Raw genomic sequence first — 26963 nt, forward strand, 5'->3', positions numbered from 1 at the left:
CTATTATTTGGGTTTTTCTTGAAACTCCTGTTTGTCCCAGTTTGGCTCTTGGCAGCCAGGATGGTATTTCCAAGTACCCTGTGCTCCTGGGGCACAGTGTGCCATGGGACCATTGTCTCACTGTGCCCAAAGTTGTGTGAGGCTGGTGTCCCACAGGAGGGATGGGATGGTTTGGGGTGAGCCTTTTGTCCCCAGTCCCAGCTGCAGGAGGCAGCTGGGCCCCTGCAGGGCTTCTCTTGGCAGGAGTCAGAGGGGAAGGTGCAGCTTACTGGATTGGTACACATGGGAGCAGGCAGCAAAGGCAGCGCTCTCCAGGCAGGATGGAAAAGCCATCCCAAGCAGGTCCTGTGCCTGTGCAGGAGCAGCTGAGCTCTGCTTTTGTGCTCAGCCTCGCCCGGCTCCGTGTGCAGCAGGGTTTGGTTTCACTGAATAAATCTTGGGGCCATTGCACGAAAATTAGACAGCCTGCAAAATGAAATGTAAGCATCTGGTAGATGGCTTGTAAAACAAAATCTTGGCAACCACCTGGATTTTAGGGGTGTGGGTTACCTGAACCGAGAGGAGGTTTTCTGGTGTCACTGACCTGTGTGAGCTTTGCTTTGGAAACTTCACGTGAAACCAGTTTTACAGATGTTCACATTGCTGTGTGTGTTCCCCAAATGCAGGACATGGTGTCACCCCGGTGACTGCCCCATGAAAAAGAAGGCTCACATGCAGCTTGAGGATTTATGGGGCTCTCATAGCTCATCTGAGCAGCTGCCCTGGTTGAGACTGTGGGGGTCTGATGGGAGGGGAGCGGGGATCAGCCGTCCATCCCTGCACACCCCTGGACCTGGGGGACCACAAGGACAGATGTTGACTTATGAGTTAGTCCACACTCCTCTCCTGGGAAGTGGTTCTGTGCTCATCCCCTGCTGGTGCAGTTCTGGGGCTCTGTGAGTTCCCTAGCTCTGTGTGCTCTGCTGATTTATGAAATATCATTTGGTAGTGATTGTGAACAATCAAGGCAGCAGAGACCAAGAACTGGCTCTAAAACAATGTTTCTCATCAACGAAGGAAGTAAAGCACAAGTAACTCCAAATAATGATCTTGAGCTTCAAACACTGTCACTCAAACTATATTAGGAGCTCTGAAATTGTATTTTATTCTCTGAGACATCTGCTTTGTGTCTCATCTTCCTCCACTGGTTAGACCAGTCTTGACTGGGCAGGATGAGCCCACATGAGTTTGCATCTGAAGGTCACGAGGACCCTCCTGACCAGACTGCAGGCACAGGCAGGCTCTGCCCAGGGGATTGAGCCAACTCTTGCACGTTTTCTTATGGAATCAATCGCTGTGGAATCTCCTCCTTTTACATCCTTTTGGTGATTGCCTTTTACCTGACAGATCCTTTCTTGCTCTTCCTCTGTGTAGGTTGTCACTTGTTATTTGAGAAACTTTACTTGAGGAATTTGGAGTGTCGTGTTATACTTTGCACATCATCAGTTTATGTGTGTGAGCTGCAGTAAAGCACAGTGATTGCTTAAAAACACTATAGTTACTTAAAAGAGATGACTTTGATTGTGTGTTTTTTGTTCCCATCACAATAACACTTTGCAGGTGATTATTAAATTAGAGATTTTCTTTGTTTTTTGAACAAAAAAACCCCAACCTTTTTCATGTCAGTGCCAATTATGAGTAGTAATTTTTCACATTTTACAAAAGAATTTTCTGTCCTGCCTCCACGCCCCCCCAAATAAAGAAGGGCTTTGACACTCTATGACAAGGAGGTGGGGGGTAGGGTTTTTTATTATTATTTTTTGCAAACACAGTGCTTTTGACTTTTCTTTAAAAAATCTGTTGACTCTATTGAAATGTGACAGGGCAATATTTAACCTGAATAGAGGCATGTTGACTCCTCTTATTAAAACTGACAGTTAAGGACATTTCTCTCTTTATTCCTTCTGATACACGCAGACAAGTCTTCACTGCTAACTAGTATACAAAATCAAAAACAAAAAAATACCGAGTGAGGAGATGAGTACCTTATAAACAATATATGAATGACAATTGCAAGTTTAATCTAGCAAAGAAACCTTTTTTTATCCTTTAAGAAAATTAAAGCCCTTTCAAATTAGCTTGATATATGAAGACAGGCTGACATCATTAATTTTCAAGTATTCATTCTTCTTCCCTCGCACACGGATGCGTTCCAGGTGCTGGATGGGTCCACAGCGACACCTATAGCGAGAGGTGCCTCGTGCCGAGCCTGGGGTGGCACAGGTTGGCTCACAGGTGGCACCTGCTCATGCCCTCCCCTGGGCCCTTGGTGTGGGCCTTGGGTTTCTTTTTGAGAGGAAAGACAATCCAGTGTTCCCACGGTGAGCTGCTCTCTCTTTGGGCTGTGAAGAGTTTGTGGACTGCCCATTCCTTGGAGCGTCCGAGGCCAGGCTGGAAAGGGCTTGGAGCAGCCTGGGACAGTGGAAGGTGTTCCTGCCCAAGGCAGGGGTGGAACAGGATCAGGTTTAAGGTCCCTCCTAAGCCAAACCATTTTATGGCCCCGTGGCAGCCTGACCTGCACTAGGCTCTTTGGGAAAATGGAAGTTAATTCTGACTTGTCGTTCTTAAGGCTGAAATGCCCAAGATGTTCAATATTTTCCTGCTTGTGTTCTGAAGCAATTGTGTAAATATCTGTGTCCATGGGGTGTGCTGGCTGCTCCTTGCCCGTGGGAAGTTGGTGCTTCTGGGGTAGCGGCAGCATTTCTGAAAAAGGAATTGTTTCAAAGTAGCATTAAATGGAAGTTTGTACCCTTGAATGTCAGGGAGTTGTGAACATCAGAGAGGCAAAAGCCCGGAAACAGCTGGTTCTTAACCTCATCCCCTCTGCTGAAGTGCAGGAGTGAAGCTAGGCATGAGGTGAACCAGCAGTCATGGGGGTTGGACCAACCCTTCTCTTTGCACCAGCTGGTTCACTTCAAAGAGGGAATGATGTGTGCTTTGTGCCCATCTCAGAGGAGATTGGGGAAGCTCCAACAGCCTCAGGCAGCAGCTCAGGCTGTCTCAAGGAGGGAGCTGGCGCACAGTGTGTCCTGCAGGGTCCATGCTGGAATCTGGGCTCTCCAGACATTTGCAAAGGCTTGAGAGAAGGACGACTGGAAAATCCTGGATGGGCAGTCAGTAGTTGGAGAGAGGATTGAAAGAAGAGACCAAAACTAGGGATTAGAAAATCTATGATGTTGGACTTTCTGTAAAGCCAACTGAACTTAAGGTACAAGATTTGACATCTTTATAGTAGGAGTCATGTTTCAGAATTAAGCTGCTAGTGAATTTTTTCTGGAGTAATCTTGCTCCCAATACCTGTGTGTGCTTCCAAGCCACAAAAGAAGGTCCAATTCTATATGGAAAAATGTGTGATCTGATGCCTTGGTTAAAGTGTGTGGTTAACAGCTGTGTTTCTACAGATAACATAAGGATCAAGGACTGTGGGCAGAAAATTCCTGTATGCTTAGATGCAGGGACAAATGGAAACTGCCAGGTGATTGGTACAAGGGATGGGGAGAGGAAATGGTCTTGTAAAGCAGAGGTGGTAATTTTGTGCCAAATGGTGCTTTGTGCACTGTTCATGTTGTGTTGCTGTTTCTGCTCTCGAGACTCCCCCAGGTGCTATGGGAAGCACGGCTGTAACTGTGGCACACCAGCCACAGGCTCTGCTTTGTGTCAGGGCTGGGCACTGTCCCTGCTCTGGAGCCCAGCCCCATCGCGGGCAGCCATTGCCTGCTCCGGCTCCCGGCCCTGGCTGCTGCTCTGGGATCCGCACAGATCCTCCCTGGCGGGCGCTGTCACAGCCCTGGCAGTGTCACAACCCTGGCTAAGGCCTGCTCTTGGCTCCGCTGCACCCAGCAGAGCTCTGTCTTTCTTTCAATCCCCTCGTGCTTTTGCCAGGGCTCAGCTCTCTGGTGTGGTTCGGGGTGGGGGCCCACCCTCCTCATCCTTTTCAATTACTCGTTTTTCTGATGAGTGTTTTTGCACCTTCTCCCGTGGTGTCACTAAAGGGTGAGAAAAGCACAGAGAGTCTCCAGAGGCACTGTCCTCCCTCCTTTTGCCTCTCCTGAGCCCCTCGGTGCCCGCTGCAGCCTGCAGTCAGCAATGGCTGAGCCCCTGGTGAGCGCCCACGCGGCTCCCTTGGGAATGGCTCACAGCCAGCTGAGGGGAGCCCATGCTGTCCCATCACCTGCCTGCTCGATTATTTCTGCTCCTCCAGGAGTGTAAATACTCGTCTTTGAAGGCTCTTGGATGCTGGACATGGGTCTAAGTGGACATTTGGAAGGACCCAGTGCAGCCCTTAGTGTTCTCTCCTCCGTGCAGTAGTTTTGGGAGAGCAGAGCTGCAGCTCAGTGCTGTTTGTGTGATGTATTGGAGCGATCATGGTCCAATCTGGTCACACTCTCACACTCACAGCTCCTTGGACTCTAGCCCAAGCCCAGGTGGCCCATCACGGTGGTGATGGTGGTGGCCATCCAGGAGGCTCTCAGAACATCGCTGTGGATTGGCACGTGACAAGAAATGGCCTTCAATTTGCTGGTAGTGTTCATCTTGGTCTTTCCAAGGATTAGCAGAGGAAGGTTTTAATGTTGAGGGCAGAGCACAGTTAGAGGCTGATTCTCATTTGCTCCTTGTCTTTGTCCAGTCCTGCAGCTGAAGAGAGGCTTGGTTTAGAAACCTTAATTTCAGGGTTGTATATAAAGCTTTTAAAAATAAGTCTTTCTTCTTCAAAAGAAGTGAATTTTTATTGTGCTTTTTCTATTGTTGTAAATTTGATTGGCCAGATGTTTAGGTTCACTGTGGTTTTGTTCAGAAATTCTTTTTGTAGATTTTGATGGGGGCCTGGTTTGGTGCATGAGGAAGTTCTCAAAGGAGGAAATAATTTTATTTTGTTGCACCTTAGCTTCTGCAGATGTTGAGTTCTATGATTTCCAACATTTTCAGCACATCTTTGCTTTAGTTTGGTGAAATAAAATATCCTGGGTCTGCAGAGGTGATGGGGTGACAAGCTGAATGTTCTCAGCTGAAAATTTTCTCCCTGGCAGAAAACTTAATCTGTAACTGTAGGTCCATCCTGTGAGAAAGGGGCCATGGGTGTGTTCTGATCCTATCTCCTCCTGTCCCAACACCAGGCAAGTGTTACACAACCAAGGGCACAACAACCTCTTTGGTAGTGCATTAGGAACCCAGTGCAGTCTAAACGCTGGTGGCCTTCAAACACAGAATTTTAACAGTTCATCTTCCCTTGGGATGATGGCAGGGATGCCTTCCTGTCACCCAGGATTTTCACCCTCTCAAAAGTCTCTTGCTGTCCTTGTCTTACTGAAGAATCTTTGTGGTTTCTTGGTGGTTTCCCTGAGCACAGCGATGGGCGAGAGCGAGTGGAAGGAGCTGAGGGACAGCAGGTGCCAATGTCCAGCACAGGCATGGCTGTTGGAATGACTGACATTCAGTAAAAAAAAATTCATCACAGAAGAATTTGTCCTAAAAATACCCGTTAATTTAAGCTTTTCTTTAAGAATAATGTTAATGCTATGGCAGCCAGTTTGGCTGCTGCTGAGAGTCAGCATCACTGAACCACAGCCCAGCGAGCCACAGCTTGCCAAGACCAAGGGTGTTCCTGAACCCTCATGCTATCCTTTTGGTCCTCTTTGGAATAAGAAGGGTCATTTGAAAGACAATGCTGTGTATGTCCGTGGGAAATTACATAACATTCTGATCTAGAAATAAAAATTAGTCTTCCCTGGATGATAACTGCATTTGAATATGCTGCTGTTGAAGCATTGTCTGCATCTTTGTGTTCTTTATTTCTGTTGGTGAGCAGCGATGCAGCCTTCACCCCTGAATTAGGATGTTTCTCTGCACGTTCCAGTTGGAGTCATATTAACGAGAATTAACTTTGGTAGCCCCACACTGGAGCAGGAATGGCTCTCTTAGCTCGGCGCCGCTTGGGGTCCTCAGGTCAACCTCTTTAATTAAGTCTTGTAATGTTAAGAGTGAATTCAATACCCATCCTACCCTATCAGAGCTAACACTCTTTCCTGCACTGCTTTTATCAGCATGCCCAATTTTCCACCTGGAATTTGTTTTAACGAAGCCCAAATCCTATTTTGCCGAGCGCTGGAGGCTGTGTGGAACATTCCGCCTGTGATTCCGTTAGCCGCACTCTGGAACTCGGCACAAACAAGCTGTAAGCTGTGTTTTGATGTCAGGTTAAGCTATTATGGTACAAATTGTGTTTAATATATTTTTAAATACTTTCTTTAATATTTTATAGGGTTTTTTCCCTATTGAATTAGCAGTAAAACAGCAGTGCTTCATATTTCAGATCTTTTTCCACCTTTTGGAGGCCTGTGTTCCACATGATCTGGTTACCAGCTGGACAGCCAGAGGCTGAGCACAAAGCAGCACAGCAGACTCAATTTCTGCCCTAGTGTTTTTCCAAAAATAACCCACTTTCTTATGTACTCCCTTCCTAGTTTAATTCCACCCAAAACCCAGAGATATTTCATTCTTCCTTCTGAGGGCCACCAAACCCATGGAAATTTGATGCATGTCTTTTTATCTGCAAGTAGGGTGCATCACTCACCCTATTTGCTCACTTAAATATCCATTCAAATTAGATACTCAGATCTATTTATCTCTAAGATGAGCTGTTCTGCTAATTTCTCTTTATATTTTATTTGTTTAATGGTAACCGTGTGCTTGAAGTGTAAGTGAGAACTGTGGCATGACACTGCCAGACTTAACAAAACATGAAAAGAAACAAAGTTGTTAAAATACAGGTTTGACAACAGCTGGATTGCCAGCAGTGACAAACCCAGGGAGTGTAGAGGGACATGTGAGAAGTTAATTTCTCTGTCTCAACAAAAAGAGGAAAAAGAAAAGCTTTGGGAGATGCCAGCAAATACTGTCTGGCCAAAGCAAGCACTGGTGCAGGTGCATCACCTCTGGTAAGATCCATGTCAGTCACTTGTGTGAGTGTGTCCTTGGAACTGGACATTGTCCCTCTTTTTGCCCCTTCAGTTAGACCTGATGAGAGCTCAGTAAACATGGAGAATTTGACATGAGTACTGCTACACATTTATATTAGTATCTACAGTGACGTGGGATCACAAAAATTTGGCAAATAGCTGTTTTGTCCCTAAAGTCAATGGGCTTGACCGTGTTTACACATGGGGAGGGAATCTTTGAGTATGAAGTTTCTCTTGTGATTTTTCGAAGCAAAGCCACACTTAATGCTGCAGCTGGAAGGAAGAGGGGTGGGTCTGCACGTGTTCCATGTCCGCAGTGAAATCCCATTTGTTCCCAAATGCAAACATTGGCGTCAAACCCTTGAACTCGTCTGGTTTTAGCACTTACTCCTCCTGTGATCATGCTTAATTTAATATAGTTTAAAATTAAAAAGTTAAATGAAAGCTGTTTTTCTGCAGGCTGTTTTCCAAATTTTCCCAGTCCTCCTGTTTTTACTGTGCTTGTTGCATTAACCAGCAGCCACACGTGTGTGTGTGTGTGGGTACATCTGTTCCGGGTGGGGATGGCTGTGTCTCAACATATGTAGGAATGAAGTGCAGCTCAATATTGGCTAAATGACAGAGCCAGGAGGTGGCCACCTGCCCTGACACGGCCCTTGGTGTGGGCAGAGTGAGCAGAGAGTTAGAAACAATTGCAATCTCACATGTCCTCGTTAGAGCAAAGGAACAAACTAAACTAATTTCAACTAATGTTTCCCCTAGGATGGGAATTCACTGACAGGATTGCCCTGTTGTTTGCACAGCAGAGAGTGTGAGATACAATTAATAAACTAGCAGAACTGTCCTGATATATTTGATCTGTATGACAAAGTTTATTTTTTGCTTTCTGGTGAGAAGCCAGGATTTGAATTCCTATAGATACCTGAGGCAGATACAAAGCCCGTGGGTGGGGTGTCACTGTGGGGGCTGGAGGTGGTGGAGCTCCAAAGGGAGAGTGCAGCACTGCCAGGCCTGTCTGTGCCTGCTGTCCCCATCACTGCTGCTCTGCCATCTCTCACTTTCTTCCCATGAAATCATAGACTCGTGGAGTATCTTGAGCTGGAAGGGACCCACAAGGATCATTGCAGAGGCTGCCAGTGGTGGGGTCCCCATTTCTGGAGGGATTTAACAGCCATGTGGATGTGGCACTTGGGGACATGGGTTAGTGGTGGCCCTGGCAGTGCTGGGGAAACAGCTGGGCTTAATGATTTTAAATCCTTTCTCAACCCAAAGGATTCTGTGATGTTCACAAGTGCTTGTGTGGAAGGGTCAAAAAGCCAAGTTGTGTCTCCTTTAGTACCAATGCTCCTGGAGGATGGGTAGGTTGATTTAAATTTTGTCCTAACAAGTGTCCTTACAGAAAGCACCACGTGGAAACAAACTTCACGGATCCCTCACTCCTTACCAAGAGCAAACTTGCTGCTTTTCATTAAGCTGTTTGATTGCTATCGAGCTCCTCGTGTCAGTGCCAGAGGCAGCCAGGGCTTTGTGCACTGCACTGGGTAATTGTGCCGTTTCTGTGGCCCGCTTTGGAACAATGGCTCATAAAAATCTTAAGCAGCTATCACTTTTCATGGCTAATGAACTGAGGATCTGGGAATTAGATCCAGAGCCAATTCTTGGATTAAACCTTCTGAGCCCAAAACAAGGCTGTCTTCAGGAATAAAAAGCAAGCCAGGGCTGGTGGAATAGGAGAGTACAGAGTGTGACCTTCAAGATGTGAGATAAGTGACCAACATGAAGGGTACAGCAAAAACTAATCAAGGAGGAGGGATGAATACCAAAGGGCTTGTCGGAGAGTCAGTAATGCAGGCGAGGCACAGGGGGGAATTGTTTGTTTTTAGATGTGATTTCTAAAAGGCTTTTTTAGCTTCAGAAATATTTGAAGTAAGTGTCCCACAACATTCACATGCTGATCAGGGACAGAATGAGTTTGGTGGCCTCAGCCTGCCCCGGAGAATGGGGAGTGGGAGAAGCCCCCAGCCCCGCACAAAGGAGCGAGAGCAATGGTAATCCCGGGGCGGGTGGGTGGTCTGCATTCACAGGGAGCTTTCACGGCACATTTCATCCCCCAGACCAATAATATTTAATAACTGCATCCCCAAACCCGCAATCTCCTCTACGCCCTAAAAGCCAAAGTAAATATCTGTACAAAGTATAGATTTCAGCACTTCCTGAGAAATGAGAACATGAAGAACAACTGGAAGAGTTGTAAATAGCGGCTTTAACAGGAAAATTCCAGAATGTGTTCAAAGTAAATTAGCTCCTGCCATGGCTCCTCACACCCCCCTTCCCGTCCTCCCCCCAGCCCACTTTTATTTGCTTTGAATTTCCCTTCCGCTCTCTTAGTTGACAGCATTTGCACTTATTTCTGTTAGGGAACACGGCCATTCTTTTTTATGGCAAGGTGAAAATAATTTTATTTTCATCACTTTTCCCCCACTCCTGTGATGGATTTACTTGAAAAAAAATAATGACGGTCTTCACAAACTGGCCTGACAGTTGTGATGCAGAGAGTGAGCTGGCTGAGCGGGGACAGTGAGGCATCTCTGTACCTATTATGGCAAAAATCGATAATGCTTTCTGTAAATTGCTCCTCCCAAAGGAGATGAACAAATGCAGGAGACAAGGGAAGCCATCATTCTGTATGAAAGCCCTGCACATTTGGACCAGTGCAATTATCAGGAAGGGCTTTTTTTCCCCTTTTCTCTCCCTTTTTTTGGGGGGGTGGAAAGTGAGAAAGAGTGGGATGCGAGAAAGGAAAGACTTATTTTTCCAGAAGTGTAAATTGAAGGCAGAGATTCTGTGGCTTGTCCAAACAGATTGCTTTGGCACAGAGCAAGGAAGGAATTAAGATAATCTTGGAAGTACTTGTACTCTTTGGATGTCTTTAGATTCCTGTTACGCATTCAGACTTGATTTTTTCTGGGAAAGCAGTTCCCTTCTGTTGTCATCTGGACCCACAATGTTAATACTCCCCCATGTTCTGTTACCCTGAGTGGGAACACCAAGGACATGTTTTTCTTATTGTGGGGGTCATATAAATTCAATATCAAGTGGTATGGAGGGTCATCAGGAACCATGTAGGAGGAGCCTGTGATGACTTTACTACTGCAGGGACTGGCTGGAGTAAAGTCATTATTTGTCCAGTAAACAAGGAATAATGAGGAATATGAGAGAACATTCGCTTTGTGAATCTCTTTTCTTGAAGAAGACATGAGCTGACATGATCCAAAACAGGTGTAATGTACAGTGGGTGAGGGTCTCCATCCTTGGGGCACCACCTTACTACTGGTTTCCCGTGAGGCCTTTGGCAAGCCCTACAGTTTCACCAAGTCTCAGTTCTCCCATCACACAAGTGAGTTCATGATGACACTTCCTGGGTTAAGGTCTTCAGTTCTTCCAACAGCAATAGCTGAATGCTGATTCTGTTACTGATAGAAGCTCCTCTGCCCAGCAAATAGACAGTCTGTTCTTGTGAGACCCTTTGTGCTCTGAAAGAGAAGCATGAAACACAGCTCTTCAGTGACATGATAATAAAATATATGAGTTTGTGCTGTTCTGTCACCTTTCTCTTAGCCTGACATTGCTGTTTCAGTGAGGAAACAGTGAAAATACCACAGATGAATGAGAAGTATATCAGAGTTGTTGTTTCTTATCAGAGATGGAAGACAAAGAAGAGAAACCGCAGGCAGGTGCTTGAATTTCAAGTGCCCTGAAGTTCAGAAAGACTTTTGGCAAAGACATATTTGGAAAGGGCATTCAGCAAGTTCAGAAAAAGCCATGGTAGGTAAAAGAGTTCAGCACCTATCACCTTGAATTAAATCAGAAGTGAAAGGATAGGCACTGGTGGGAGATGTTCAGCCCTTCAAAATGTGTCTGCGAGCTGTTGTCCCAGGAACACGGTGAAGTGCTCAGGGCTGTGTTGCCAGATGTGGGCATGTGTGTGTCACCAGCAGGACTGGGGAGAGCACAGGGAGGCTCTCGCTGTGTGGGGTGTGTTGAACCAGTGACATCATGTCGGAGGAGTTAAGCTGCTTTTCCACTGCTGAGAGATGGATGTTGAGTGAAGATGGATAAATAACAGATGGAAGGGTTGGGATGGAAAAGAGGTTTTCAAGATAAACTATTTATTTGCATGGATTTCCTAAATTTATTTTTTAAAATTAGTAAGTCTTGACTTTTTATTAATTTCAGTTTCATTGGCAAGTGTTTTGTTCATGATTTCTAGGTGTCCTTCTGGAGGCCTAATAGTTGCTTCAGAGCTGGAGGAGAATGTGGGAATGAAAGCTGACATTGTCATTCCAGCAAACGGTTTTGTTGGAGCTATTTCATGGTTTGTTAAAAACACAACAGCTGTTTACAGTTTGTGTCCATCTCCTGCACCCTGCAGACGTGGTGCTGGTGAGAGCCTTTCTGTCCTGTGATAAGCACAGAAGGACTGATGAGCTTCTCATGTCATGTTCTCAGAACCTGAGAAGCAGCTTGAGTTTCGTCTTCCTAATGCCTCTGGCACGGCCCCGTGCCTGCTGGTTGGGAGATGTGGCAGATCAGGTTTCTGCTTTGGCAGTGGGACGCCATGAGCAAAATGCCCGAGTGGGTTTGGCAGGGCAGTCTGTGAAGGAACACGTTCTGTTGTTCCCACTGTTGGGAGGTTGAGGAATTATGGTGGAGCAGGGAGTGAGGCCACTCCTCTTTAAGCCAGTGTTCTGTCTCCCTCTCATGGAAGGGAAAAGCATGGCTTTGCCATTTATCTGAGCCGAGGAACAGAACAAGCAAAAGTGATTTGCTAAAATCAATAATTCTCATGTCATCTTAATGCATCTAAAATATTTAAAGGAAATATGTTTAAAAGCTATTATTACGGTTTACATCTACTGCAAGTTTTAAATAATGAATTTGAGAAAGGCTTCTGAAAAATAAGGGTGGTTCTCATAACCAGGAGGCAAGTCTGGGAACGCAGCGGGCTGTGGGTCAGGAAAGGGCAACTGGAAAGGTGACATCCATCACCCCGCTGCCAGCGGCGGGGTGTTGGTGATCTGCCTCCGCCAGCAGTAGTTATTCTTCTGAAGGGAAAGCCTTCTAAACAAGGCTGTGAATTGGTTTTCATGCTCGCATTGACAGATTGGGAAAGCAGTTTGTTCTACCAAATTTAACAATGATATATCATTATCACAACTTTGGGGGAAATCTATAAAATCAATAAGTTTGTAGCCTGAACAGGATTTGTATCGCTTGCTTGCTGTGCTGGTGTCAAAGCGTGAGCATATGGATTGAGTCACAGCCTGAGATCAATGGAATTTGTGGACAGTAAGCTCAATAACAAGCCCTTCTGAAAAGAAATAGATGTAAAAAGCAAATTTACTAGAGTATAAAAAAAAAGCTAATATCTTTTCCGCGTTGGCTGCAAAGTGCTGCTAGGCTGCCGTTGGCTGCTGGTACTTTGAAAGCTGTCTGGGGTATGTGCTCGCAATGCTGAGTGCTGCTCCCGGCTTCCATGCGTCGCATGTACAGTTGGATGCTTCTGTTTGTAGGGCTTGTATTAGGAAACTCGCCAAGAATAGGAGGAGGGGGGAAAAATAGCCCTTTATATTGTAAACTGAATAAAGAATAAAAACAGTCAGTGTGTCTGCTGGGGAAAGACCATGGTGGCTTTATTTACTTTGTACTGGCAGGGCTTGCTAATGGAGAAAAATAAAAAGGCATAATTAAATAGTTTAATGAATTCGCAGCTCTTTTGTTTGAGTGGGGCTGGGAATGCATGTTCCAGAGGGCCTCACAAAGAGCTCGGCTGGTAGTGAGTTAAAAGTAGGAAATCAGTCCTTTGAAGGCATTTTTATACTTCATTATCCCAGCATGTAAAATGACTTGTACTAAACGATTGAGGATTTTTTTTTTCACTCTCTCTCTTTCTCTCTTCTTTTTCTAAACAAAGGAGAGCATCAGGGCGGCAGGAGCATAATTCCCCTCAGTGTCCTAGAGCCAATAGATCAGCTTGTCAGCAAATTGGTGGGCCTGTACTTATGTTTCAGTAAAATATAGGGCTCTGGGAAACTGTAGTGAACAACGAAACCACAAGCCAACCACCACAGAAACACACACATTCTAAGAGATCCTGGGGGAACGGGGATGATAACACCTCCCTTTTCACTTCAATACTTTGCAGTAGGCAGATACTCACTTTTAAAGATTTTTTCATGTGTGTGTGCAGTAAAAAGGATAATGTTACATTTCCCCCCTCCCAGGTTTTTTATTTCTTTCTTGTTGTGGAAGAGTAAAGTGGGATCAGCAAAGGTGGACTTCCTTCCTCAAAGCATGCCAAGAGGGTTTTAATGAAATTAGTAGCATTCCTGGGTACTGCCCAGGCAGTGTGTGCTCTCTGGGTGGCCATGGAGGTGGAAGGGTGGCTGTGCTGTGGAGCCAGGTGCAGGGACTGCTCTGGCCCTGCATCTGTGTCCCTGCTGTTCCCCATCAGCCTTTGGCGCTGGCTTTTCAGGGGCTGGTCTTCAGTTTCCACATCTGCAGCATCCCTGGGCCATGCTGGGCTGTGGAAGTGTGGATGCTCCATCTCTGCTGCCCTGCTGCTGGAGTCAGCGTGGGGAGGCTGCTCCTTGTTGTGCTGGTGTTACTGGTGCGGTCAGGCTGCACTGCAGGGGAACCCTGAGTCCTCCTGGGGCTCAGCCTGATGAAATCATTTCACTAAAACAGAGTACATTGCAGTGCTAAGTAAAAATATGGGCAATTCCTCTTAACCAAGGTGGCAGTGGGAAACCAGAGTGTACTGAATTTAGGACTGGTTCCAAGCACTCTGCCCTACGGCCCAGGGGCCTCGAGCAGACTCTGCTTGACTTGCTTGCTGCTGGGTCACAGACTGCTCTTCCATCTCTTGGCAAGCTCATGGCTTAGCAGTGGCCTTGGCAGTGGTGCATTAATGGTTGGACTTGAGCAGCTTAGAAGCCCTTTCCAACCTAAACAACACCAGAATACTGGGAGTAGTCATTGTGGCTCTTTGGGGTACGGACAGGACAAGGGGGTCATTCCATGCAGTGGAAGGGAAGACCTGTGAGAAGAAACACCTTCAGCAGCAAGTGAAGGTTTTGTCCCTGCTATCCTTGGGCACAGCCACTGGCTCTGATGTCACCTGGAGCTGGTCACACCGTGTGTGTGAGAGCCAGCTGCAAGCAGCAGGGAGCTTCCCTCCAGGACCTCACCTGGCCCATGGACGGGCATTTACAAAGCATTCCCTGGATTTTACAGCTCGAGTTTGCTTATAAACAACACTAACTGTTTGTTTCTTGTTAAAATTTACCTCATAAACAAATTTTACTGCCTTAGTTCCAGGCAATAATTGTTTAATCCTGACTTTCTTTTACCCATAACGCGGTGACTGTAAAGCTGTGGTTGGCACTTTATGGAATTTCTTGGTGCTGTCTCCAGCCACGTGCTGCTCCCAGAGAAGTTTTGTTCCTGGGAGGGTAACTATGACCCTCCCCACCGAGGAGGCTCTTAGTGGGAATGGCATAAAACCAAGTGCAGTGCTTTGCTCGGCCAGAAAGAATCAAAACAGAGAAAATCCCAAAAGAAGCCCAAAAGTCCAAAATAAAAGCAGGCTCCTGTTTCTGAAGTTGAACTTTGTGATGTAGCACTGAGGCTGTTCTGCTATTTACAACCTGTGGCACTCTCTCGTCCTTCTTGCTGAGTAGCAGGGAAACGCCGTGGAAGTGACTGCTTATATTGATTAGCGAGACAAGAGAGAGCTAGAGACCCTCAGCACTGCCACTTACAGTGGGCAGGAAACCCAAATTGAGCAGTAATAAAGTGTTTGAGGTTGGCTGAGGCGGCTCCTGGGGAAACGGCCCTCTCGGAGTGGGGATGCTGGGGGTGGAGAGCTGTCAATTACCCGTGTTTGATGGGACTAAGTAAACGTGCTCTAAAGGCAGCCTATTAAATGGGAGAGAATGTGCTGGGGCTGGGCTCCATGTGCAAAAGTACTGCTGCAAACTTGGAGGAATGCATGTTCTTGGACTGTGAATAAGTGCTGCCATCAGCAATGACTGCAAGCCTGGGCTCGATTTTTCTCTTTGTTGTGGCCTCCAGTTACAGACCAGGAAAAAGTGACAATATTGTTAGTCCCCCATATACCAGTAGAGCAAAAAACTTCAACACTTGCTGGAATGTAGAGCGGATGTGTCAAAGGAAGGCAGAAGGCCAAGCCAAAACTGCTTGGGCCATCACAGGCAAAAGGGCAGCAAGTTTTGAGTTTAGTGGGCATTAAAACTAAGACTGATCAGTGACAGTGAAAGTGTTGGACACCTTACATGGCAATTACTGGGAATTATTCAGACCCAAAATCTTAATAATTACATAAATGGGACCTTTTTGTCAAATGCAAACTATCCTAGTGCTGAGGATGGATGCCAGCTGTAAGGAACCACCTTGCAGATTGGTATAAGAATACTTATGGGCAGAGCACATAGTGATAAAACCAGAGAGGCCAAATCATCAAATAGGACGCAAGATGTGTCAAAATGGCAAGAATAAGGCTGCTAAGAGCATGAGGAATGGGAAAATAAAGAGAAGTGTAGGATCACCATTCAGTGGAGAGAAAAGAGAGCTTTGAGACTGCCAAAAGTTTCTGTATCATCTCTCTTGAAGCTGCCCATGGCACAGCAGTTGCCACAATTAATGCCCTTGCCAAAGGGGTGAGATCTGAGTCCTGAAGAGAGAAGAAACAGCTTAAAGTGTCTAGGAGAGCTGTTGTCAGAACTGTTGGTTTCAAAACTCATTAAAAGAATATGTAGAGCCAAAATAAACTCAGAACTAGAAGTGGTTTGTTTTGAAGACTTGTGCAGGGAAGGTGGAATCCTGGAAGACAGTTCAGTGTCCTGACTTTAGACAGGAGTTACAGACCAGTCAGGTAATCTCCAGTTCCTGCTGAAACTCTGGGAAAAGCAACCAAACTATTTGTGAGCGCTTGGAAGATGACAAGGGAATGAATAACAAACACAGACTTGACAGAAAAAACATTGTCTAAGGCACACAACAACTTCTATAGCAGAGTAACAGGGGTGGGCAGGGAAGGAGCACTCGCTGTCATAGATCTCCAGTGCAGGGAGGTTTTTGGCTCTCCTCACACCAGCTTTATTCATTAGCAAGCTCAGGAAATTTGGTTGAGATGAGTGGTGTAGACCAGGTTGAAGAATCATTTTTAGAGCAGACTTATCACTGTCAGAATGCAAGGAGGTATACACTGAGTTTTGGCAGGGGTCTGCCCTGACCCTGGGTCACTGCAGTGTTTGCTTTAATGAGCTGAATCACAGAGTAGGAAATATATGTACTGAGCTTTCAGACAACAGAAAGCTGAGCTAGTGAGTGCATTCAGTGATAGCTGCACGACTGAAAGTAATCTGACAGGTGGGAGTGATGGTTTGGCAAAACCAGAATTAAATTCTGCAGGGTCAACCACAGGATCTTCTTAGGGAAAGTTGGTCATGTGCACAAGGAGTGTGATGTGTTAATAGTAGTGGTTTCTTGGCCAATTGCCCTGGTGGTGGCTTCATACCCTTTGTTATCCTTCTGCTTTGAGAACTGAAATTGTCTACCTGTGTCCCTCCAGCCTGGTTTTGTTTGTTTATTTAGGAGTAGAGTCCAACACCTTCCATGAATCCCCCTAGGATCCTTGAATCCGTGTGTTGCATGAAGCCATTCAGTTACAGGCAGTGACACTTCCTTGCTTATTATTAATTTGTTACAGGCAAAACTCCATCTCTGTTTTGATGATATTTGTAGCACTGTGGATGCTCTCTCTTTTCCCCTTCACTGCCCCCCAAAAGCTCACTTCAGCAGTATGGAGTGAACCATGCTTGGAGTGTTGTTAAGTAATATTCCTTATTACAAAAAGCACAGGGCTCCCTTTAATGAGAGCTTCAGTGCTCCCAGCTCGTGTCACTGTCTGGGGAGCCCCTTTCCTTTGTCCGTAATGAGCACCTCCTCATTTGCACTGTCCCTGGATTTATGGAGGGACGGGAGAAAAAACCCTTCAATTTATTATGTCTTAAATGAACTGCTCCCAAAGCAAAACCAAAGAGAGCAGTAAACTGGTGCCTCTGCATTATATAGTTTGATTTTTATGGAGCTGTATCGTGATGTTCTGCCTCACCTTAGCAGGGTGAGCACAGGCTATAATTACCTCTTGTGAACCCCATTTTCTGATAACCTCCCTGGCCTCTCCCTCTTCAGGATGTTGAATCTGTCAGTTAGGGGATTTTATTTGTTCTCACTGATGGAGCTGGATATGGTTAGAAGCAATAAAGCTCATTTGATATCTCATTTACCTGAAAAAATGGGGCTTGCTCCCTGAATTTGAAACAGGGAAAGCATTCCAGTTTTGTGAATTTTACTCTACTATACTTGAATTATTTCTGTTAATTCTCTCTCCTTGTGTTCGTTCTCACCTGCTCCTGCTCCAGCTGCACTCAGTTCCCCTCTTTGGTAGATATTCCTGCATACCCTAAGAGTTAACTTGAAAGAAAACACATTTTTATTGATGAATCCCAGTTTTAGAAAAAAGGGCTTTAAGGTCAAAGCCTTCCTATGTAGAGGGAACAGCCAGGCAGTAACAGCCGTGTTCCTGGGCTGAGATTAAACCCACGTCTCTTGTGCAAGATGAGCTGACATAATGGTGTTACTCCTTGCTTTTCTGACTTAGGGAAAATGTACTAATTCCCAGTACTAAAATGTACGAGGAAAACGAATTCCTTAAGGTTTTATTATAATTTAACTTCTTCACAGGAGTGTTTTGGATAAATGTAACTGTGCCTTTGATGTGTTCAATATGAAATAAAATTTGAGCTGTAAGAAGGTGGTTTCATGATGGTGGGTTTTGTTTGTTTGATTTGGTTTTCTTTTGACTTTGGCTCACCTTAGATTTCCTTGTGCTCCAAAATGTGGAGCCACCTAAGCCGTATTTTTCAGCTGGATATCAGCAGTCCAGAGCTGTCTGTCTAACCTATGGCAAAAAGCAGAGATCAATAATAAATGGTCTGGTGCCTTCCTGCTTTTGCTGCATGTGAGTGTTTTCTCTGTAGTTCAAGGGTTATAGAAATTACAGTTGACAAATCTCAGCTACAAATAATATTCCTAACATTTTGCATAAAGTCTTAAAACCTTTTTATTTATTTCCTTTCTTGCAAGAGTCAAATAAGAGGCTTTTACATACCAAGGGAAGGGTTTTTTTAGACTTAAACTTCAGAATATTTTCAATATCTGCAACATTATCTTTTGAATAATAATTACCTCTTATATTAAATTATAAGACAGCAGGATTCAGGATTAGATCTCTGCATATTATTCTAGTGAAGGAAATTATGACAGGGGTCATTTTTTAGAATTATGTAGGAGGGTAAAAGGTCCCAGGCAGCATTAGAAGGGAAGGCGTTTATAATTAAATTGTAATTTAGGCCCATGATTTATAGTTTTCCCAATGAAAAATTTGGTGCTGTAGAGAGATCCTAGGAGGAACTTTAGTGAGATACAACTTAATGAAATAATAAAAAGAAAAATGATTCTGGAATAGACTGTATTGCAGTGGTCCCTGGCAGGATGCTGCAGTGGGGCTGAGCTGTCCCTGTTTCCCTGTGGCTCCCTGTGCCAGGGCCGTTCTCCAGGCACTGGAGTTTGTTTAGGCTGAGACAAGGCCTGGAGGGTTTCAGACCAAGGCCATTTTCACAACAGATACCTTTTAAACTCATTTAGCTCATTAAAACTCAGGGAAGTGTTCTAAACCATGCAAGTGGTTAGTTCAGGACAAACTGCTGTTTGTTTTTGTTGTTGTTAGTCACGAGCTGCAAGAAAACCCCGAGCCTTGTTCTTCATCATTTGTGAAGCCATTAGAGTGTGGATGCTGAAAATCTGCTCTGAAATAGCACCCACTTACCTAGAAATAGCTCATTTCTACCTAATGTGCAGAGGAGTTTGGAGTTTCAGTATTATTCTGCAGAACAGATCGCTCCTGGATTTTAAAAAAGAGTATTTTTATAGTTATTTTTATTAATTAATGGGCTAAACTCCTCCCGACCATGATGAAGAACTATTCTACTGGCAGGAAACCATTAATACAGAAAGGTTAAATGGTTTGCCAAAGGTAATTGAGGCAGTCAGTGACTGATCTGACACCAGGAGCCATCTCTGACCCGATCTCCTCTGGCGGTAAAACTCTGCTGCACTGGTTTGCACGGTGGCCAACAGCTCTGGCTTGGGCTAAACCACATTTAGGTTAGGAAGGACTCATTTGCATTAAAAATTACTTTAAGGAAGGGATGTAGGCTCAGACATTGTTTTTAAATACTATTTTCTTGTGTAAACTCAGCAGTTGTTCCTACAAATGGTAGGAACAGTCTGGCTCAGGCTATAAAATATCCTTTCTTTCTTTCTTTCTTTCGTTCTTTTTTTTTTTTTTTTTTTTTTTTTTGCAATTACTTGATTTTTGTGTATGGTTGTAGAAAGTCAACAGGTAAACTTAGAGCATGAGTTTCAAGATCAGCTCCTGGAGTTTACGATGTTCAGATTAAGGCACTGTATTAATCTTCTGGTACTTAAATTTTTTGCAGTAACTTTGAATGCAAGTAAGTATCTGATTGAAATACATGTACTAATAAGCACCCTCTGGTATAAATGAAATTGTTGAAATTGTGTCTGGACAAAGTGTGACATTTTCCGTGTCACAGAAAGATGGGGGAAAGAGGGTGTGACTTAAAAGTACCAGATATGGAACTTCAAAAGAAGGAAAGATTCTGAACCAGCAAAATTCTTTTGCCTTCCCTCTGAGAGAGTTGCTGAGAACTCAGGAGCTCCCTGCAGGTCCAGCAGGGCTGGGAGGGGAAGGGTGGGCTCCCGAGGGGCTGAGACAGGGAGCACCTGCCTTTGTCCTGGTTGATACTATTTGTATCTTCAACATTCACTTGAAAATTCGCCAGATATCTGTTTATTTAACTTGTGCACAGAATCCTCCCAAGTATCCAAATTTAACGAAAAAACAATCAGCTTTTTAAAGGCTGTGTGTTCCTATAATGAATATTTAGGAATGTTAGCAAATAATGTTATGTATTAGAAAAAAAATCTTAATAACACAGATTGTTCTTTGGTTTCTGGGTAAATAACAGCTACTTTAGAATTTATCTAAATGAAGAAGTTATGCCACAGGCTCTAGGATTTTCAGAGGGGTATTTCATTTTTTAATGTGTCAAATTAAAAATAAAACTCAGGGTAGCCTTTTCTGTTTTCCAAGCTAACCTGAAATAGAAAAGGTTAAGACATACTTGAAAAAAGGGATATTTCACCCTAAAGAAGAAAACGTTTCTTCTGCTATTTGCAGAAAATTATTCTTTTTCTTGTAGTTTTGTGAGCATTGCTTGCGGTAAGTGTTGATTATGGAAACATTTGTTTGCGATCTCGGTTTTTAACCCCTGGCTGCCCTCAGTGGCGGTGCCGTGTTTGGCTCCTTTGTGTGGGGCGCGGGATGCGGGAGCGGCGCCTTTGTTCAAAGCGAGAAGGTCGCGATGAGAACGAGAGGAGTGCGGGGCAGCGCCCCACGGCCCCGAGCGCGGCACCGGTGCGGGACAGCGCGGGACAGGGGTCACTGCCCGCAGAGGGGTCACTGCCGGGACAGGGACACTGCCGGGACAGGGACACTGCCGGGACAGGGACACTGCCGGGACAGGGACACTGCCCGGGACAGGGACACTGCCCGGGACAGGGACACTGCCGGGACAGGGACAGCGCGGGACAGGGACACTGCCCGGGACAGGGACACTGCCCGCAGAGGGACAGCGCGGGACAGGGGTCACTGCTGGGACAGGGACACTGCCCGGGACAGGGACACTGCCCGGGACAGGGACAGCGCGGGACAGGGACACTGCCGGGACAGGGACACTGCCGGGACAGGGACACTGCCCGGGACAGGGACACTGCCCGCAGAGGGGTCACTGCCGGGACAGGGGTCACTGCCCAGACAGGGACACTGCCCGGGACAGGGACACTGCCCGGGACAGGGACACTGCCCGGGACGGGGACACTGCCGGGACAGGGGTCACTGCCCGGGACAGGGACACTGCCCGGGACAGGGACACTGCCCGGGACAGGGACACTGCCGGGACAGGGACACTGCCCGGGACAGGGACACTGCCGGGACAGGGGTCACTGCCCGGGACAGGGACACTGCCGGGACAGGGTCACTGCCCGGGACAGGGACACTGCCGGGACAGGGACACTGCCGGGACAGGGGTCACTGCCCGCAGAGGGGTCACTGCCTGGACAGGGACAGTGCGGTGTGCGGGGTCACGGCCCGGGACAGGGACACTGCCCGGTCCCGGGGACTCCGCGGTGTGCGGGGTTACTGCCCGGCACAGGGGACACTGCCCGGTCCCGGGGACTCCGCGGTGTGCGGGGTTACTGCCCGGCACAGGGGACACTGCCCGGTCCCGGGGACTCCGCGGTGTGCGGGGTCACTGCCCGGTCCCGAGGACTCCGCGGTGTTCGGGGTCACTGCCCGCCCAGGGACACTGCCCGGTCCCGAGGACTCCGCGGTGTGCGGGGTCACTGCCCGCCCAGGGACACTGCCCGGTCCCGGGGACTCCGCGGTGTGCGGGGTCGTTCCCCGGCTCAGCGCTGAGCGCGGCCCGGCCCGGGCCCCTCCGCCGGGAGCTGCCGCTCTCCCTTCAGCGTTTGTAGCTCCGCAGCCTCGTGTCCCTGCTCGCGGGGCCTGCAGGGGTGGCTCCCGCTGCCAGAGGAGAGGGATGGATGGATGGATGGATGGATGGATGGATGGATGGATGGATGGATGGATTGCAGAGAGGGAGGGGATCCTTCCCTGGCACGGTGGGCAAGCCCTGGCACAGGTGCCCGGAGTAGCTGTGGCTGCCCCTGGATCCCTGGCAGTGCCCAAGGCCAGGCTGGACCCTGGGGCTGGAGCAGCCTGGGACAGGGGAAGGTGTCCTTGCCATGGCAGGGGTGGGATGGAATGGGCTTTGAGGCCCTTCCACCCAAAGCATTGCCTGTGACTGAACTTTGACTCCCTTGACTGTCGCCACCAGCCGAGGCCATTCTGGTGCCGCTGTCGGGGCCCGGCGCTCTCAGAGCCCCGCGAGGGTTCCGTGGGCACGGGGGGACCCCAGCGCGGTGCCGCCACCCCGCATTGAGTTCCCGGCCAGGGCGACAGGCACGGCCTGCGGGGGCTGCGGGAGGAGGGAGCAGCGAGGGAGCAGCGAGGGCCGCGGGCAGCCGGGCCGGGGCTGCGCCCGGGAGCTCCGCAAGGACCGCCCCGCTCCTGCCCGGGCCCGCTGTGCCGCCCGGGGCTGGAAAACACCCGGGAAAACCAGTCAGCAACCAGTTAAATGCTGGGAAACGCTCTGCTTCAGAGGAAAACCGTCAAGTCTAAGGTGGCTTAGACTGGATACCCAAAATTAATAGACATATTTGACCTTAATCTGTCTTCCTGGACAAGTTTAATTATAGCAATTTCTTAACTTCAGCTCAAAATCTTGTTTCAGAAGTGTTAGTGTTCTTTCAATGTGTGGGGTTTTGTGTTTAATATCACCGTGTTTTCTAAGGAGAGGCAAAAATTGACTGGACTGGAATCACCCAGGACTGTAGAGATGCCTGTGATTAATTTCTCTTTCTAAATAAATTAATGTTTCTGAGATGAGATTGAATTGGGGGCGAGGAGAAAGAAATTAGAAATACTGTTTTAGAGCAAAATTTAAAAGGGAATTTATTTTGGAATGATTTTATTCCCTTTGCGCTCGCAGCCTGTCCTGGCAGGAATCTTTCAATGTAAACCATTTGGCATGAGCTGATGATTAAAACCTGATGATGTACATGTTGATTTACACCAACTGGAGTCATAGCATTTGTTTTAGCCTTTATTTTTTTGTCTTAAATAACTTAAACAAAGATGTAAAGGTTGTAATATCTCTGTGTAATTTGAAATATAAATATTTGAAAATGCAGAATGTGCTACCACGCAGGGAGTTGGATGTGGGTAGCAGCAGTACGTGCTATAACGCACCCTCAGCAGTGCCAGCTGCGGAGGTGCTGCAGCTCTGGAGCTGCTTTTCCTCAGTGCCTCAGTCCTGCCTGCAGCCTGGTGGGGAGCTTTACTCTGCCCCCAGAGCTCCAGGCACTGTCACCCACAAAGCTGCAAAACCAACGGCTGGCCACAACAGGGGCTTTGGGGCAACTCTGCTTTTCCTTAGTTGGTGTATAAAAATGCATTTCTGATTTTCTAGAAGTTTTAAAGGAGGTGTTTTATCTCTTACAGAATAGATATGATTTTACCATGTTTTACTCTCTGTTTACAAGAAAAAGCTGAAAATGCAAAATTTTAGACATGAGAGGCAATTTTGCATCTCTATTTTCATAAATTTGACACCTTTTATATGAAATAATTTCAAGTTTTCTATTAAAATGGAAAGAAACAATCAGTGCCTTAGATTGAAGCCTCTAAGAAAGCAGTTTTGAGCCATGCTGATGGTGTAGAAAAACTCCTGGGTTATATAAATAAAAGAAATTAAATTGTTTTCCCCTTTCTTTGCACGGGGCTGGTTTGTGAGTGGGATTCTAACAGAGCAGATGGACTCGTTGCTTGAGTGCACTTACTGTAGTTCCACATCTTCCCCAACTCCAGGAACTTGAACTTGTCATTATCAGCCCCAGAAGGTCAATGCATTACCCAGGGTAGCAGCTCTTTCATGTGGCCTTTCTGAGGAGGGAAAAACCAGCTTTTAATCTTGGCTTTTATAAAACACTCTGTGTACTGGATACATCCTAACTTGTCATTTCCTCGTGTGTTTTAGTGCTGGGGAGATCTGGAGATGCTTTGTGATGCCACACAGATACACACGTCCGCAAGAGGCCTAATCTGAAGTGAATCTTCTATAAATAATAAACAACAAATAGGCTCCTTTTAGTTATATTAGCCCCAAAATAGGTCATGTACATTTGTTTTAAATGCAAACTTAACAATAAAGTAAATTCCCTAGGTGGAGAATTTGATGTGTTTGTGCAAATTTTCTGGACATAGTACAAAAAAAAGCCAGCACCTATATTTTACCATTTAAAATATTTATACATTGTCTCTTAAAGTCCTGTGTTTGAAATACTGTTTATAATAAACTGCCTAGGAGAGAACTAATAGTCACAGGTAAACACTTGCCATTTGTTAACTTAAACACAAAGTAATCTTCAACTTTTTAAAGAGAAGCTTGGTGTTTCTCATTGCTTCCAGAAAAGTTGTTGCCTTTTGTCAGCTTCCTGCCTCCAAATATTCTGATTTTTCACCTGATGGTCCACATAGCCTTGGAGTTCCATGGGTTTCCTGAGGAAGGTGATGAAGGAGAGTGAGCCTTGTGTCACCAGGCTTTCTCCCTCTGGGCCTCCACTGGAAATATTAGTATGATTTTTAAATAAGAAAAGGCTGCCCAGGCCATTCTGCTAGTGCTCTCTCATAACATATAAAATGTTAAATTCTGTGGTAGCTGATAAAAGAAGGAATATCTGAGCAATGGGTGATTTATTGTGGTTGGAATTACAATGGCTATGACACCTATTGTAACTTTCATACTATTTCTGCCTACTACAGCTGTGTTAGGTTTTAATTGGCATCTCTAAGTGCTTCTGTAATACAAATAATATATATAGGATGTCTCACAGTAGAGCTAGACAAAGGTAAAATGCTCCAAACTGCAGTGCCACATTTTCAGCTGGTGTTGTTCTGTGGAGCGAGGCTGGATCTCAAGTTGTGGTGTCAGCCATTGTAACACACATAATTTCTCTGTCCCTATTCATTTTCATCCCCGAGATGCATTGTAAAAGTGCAAATCCATCACTAGATAATTTTCAGTTCCATTATTTACCAAAATGAATAGTTAAGGAAGTCATTGTTATTAGTGGGATGCTATTGTTGTTTCGCAGAGATAGGGCCTGCCAAGGGCTTGAGTGATGTGCACTTGAGTGTTCTTTCAAGATCCTTGTACCTGTTTCATTTGGGAGGAGTTTCACTCATGTAAAATCAAACAGAAACAATTTTAGTAGCCTCTGAAAAGAGAAGAAGGGAAAATGGATATTAATGAACTATTTAATATTCTGCTATGGCAGAGATGCAGTGATTTTGCTGTTGACACTTTTGCATGGAATTAAAGAGATCTGGTGGTTGTTTTACTCGTCTGTCTTTGTTCCTGAAAGACTTTTCAGTGTCATCAGATTTGGTTTTGTAACCTGAGAGAGATTTTACAGACATGCCGACAAGAAAAAAAAGCGCTTCTTTTTCATGAAATTCATTGGTATTCAAAACATGGTCCTTTGATGAATTAGAAATTTTGGCTAAAGCTTTAATGAGATTTTTATTTTCTGAACTTATGTTGGAAAACGTGTGAGCTGCACAATTCACAATTCTGAATAAGGGTGGGCTTGGTGTTTCTGTTCAAGAATATTTCTGGCTTGTTGTTTATTGCTCAATACCGTATTGATTGCTGAGTTGAGAAGTTCATGATGAAGTGGAACAGTTTAGAGCTATGGATCTTTACTCTGTGGTGTGTGGCGGGTGGGGAGCCTTTGGCTGTGGGTGCAGCAGGGCCTGGGGAGCTGTGCAGGGATTGTGCAGCAGGGGCTGCTCCTGTTCTGCTCCCTCTGCAGGGCTGGGGGTGCCCTGGGCTCTGTGCCCTGGCCTGGCTCTGCCCTGCAGGTCCTGAGCCGGGCACACAGGCTGGCACCTTCACAGCTGCCTGCACAAACGGAGCCAGAGAACCCTTTGTGGTTATTTGTGGTTAATAGAATCTCTCCTTGTGTGGGTGGTTAGTGGGGACAAGTAATTTGGGAAGCTTTCCAGAAACTGTCATTGAGTGGTCTTAGATTTTATAACGTTCCTTGTGTTCCCGTGCTGTACGCACAAAAATTCTCCTGACTCAAGAACATTTGAGCGCTCTGACTTACCACAGTTTGAGACTCACATGTGTTCCAGCATGTTAAAAGTATTAGGAATATTCAGGTAATCATTGTACCTTGTCTTTTAATTTACTTCAAATCAAAGGTTTTTTCCTAGTGCTTACAAAAATGTTTTGGTGTTGACTGAAAAGAAGAATGCTATGGAAGATTTTTGTTAGTCATGTGGCCAAGACAAAATTCTGTTTGTTCACATCCATCCCCAGCTAAATGTGTGTTTTCCATTTCTTTGTGCCAGCTACTTTCTGGATTTATCCTGAACGAGAAGAGGAATTACTGAACTAACGCCCAGGCAGGGAGTGTCCTGTGTTAGATGCTACAGTCCAGAGGTCCTTCAGAAATGGTGAGTAAACCTCTCTCTTTGGATTGCCACGCTGAGTTTTAAGTGAAAGCTGTCTGATTTTCAGCTCTCAGTCTGGAAATTTGTGAATTGTGGCCACAGTGTGTGTTGAAGTATTTGCACGTGGATTATGGCATTCTGTATTTTCAGAACTTATCTCTATATTCGAGCATTGAAGGCCTATTCCAGAAATAATAAATGTAGCAATAGTTGTGATCTTTATTATTTTATCTGGGCAGCTGCAGCAGTCAATGATCTGTCTGTGTGAATGGCTCCAGAACACAGAGATCTGAACAAGTGGTTTTGGGAAGAGAAGGTTTTGTCCACACTCTTACAGCGTTCTGGGAGAGGGATTTCTGAAAATGTGAGATAAATGCAAATCTGTGTTTAAAAACACTGAAATGCCTGTGTGCTAATGCTAGTTGCTTGCTGGGGGATGTTTGGGGTAAGTTTGCTGATGGTGTAGTTAGTGTCATTTTATTGTGAAGTATTCAAATAGAAGATGCAGTATTATTTGAGAGAACGAGGTCTTTCTCTTCATTATCTGGTGCTAAATGCTGCTTTGCTTCTCTGTTGTCAGTGTTATGGCAGTCTGC

The 26963-nt window shown here is 45.8% G+C and overlaps 1 protein-coding gene across 1 annotated transcript in view; it reads left to right on the forward strand.

Annotated features, from left to right (window-relative positions):
• ZFHX3 (zinc finger homeobox 3) overlaps window positions 1-26963 on the forward strand; it is a 393056-nt gene that overhangs the window by 46789 nt on the left and 319304 nt on the right. Inside the window, exon 2 of the mRNA XM_077184852.1 lies at window positions 26266-26370. The gene's annotated coding sequence lies outside the window, so the exon portion shown is untranslated. The remainder of the gene's footprint in view (window positions 1-26265; window positions 26371-26963) is intronic.

Source organism: Agelaius phoeniceus, chromosome 12 (assembly GCF_051311805.1).
Source record: "Agelaius phoeniceus isolate bAgePho1 chromosome 12, bAgePho1.hap1, whole genome shotgun sequence".
Classification (NCBI taxonomy): Eukaryota; Metazoa; Chordata; class Aves; order Passeriformes; family Icteridae; genus Agelaius; species Agelaius phoeniceus.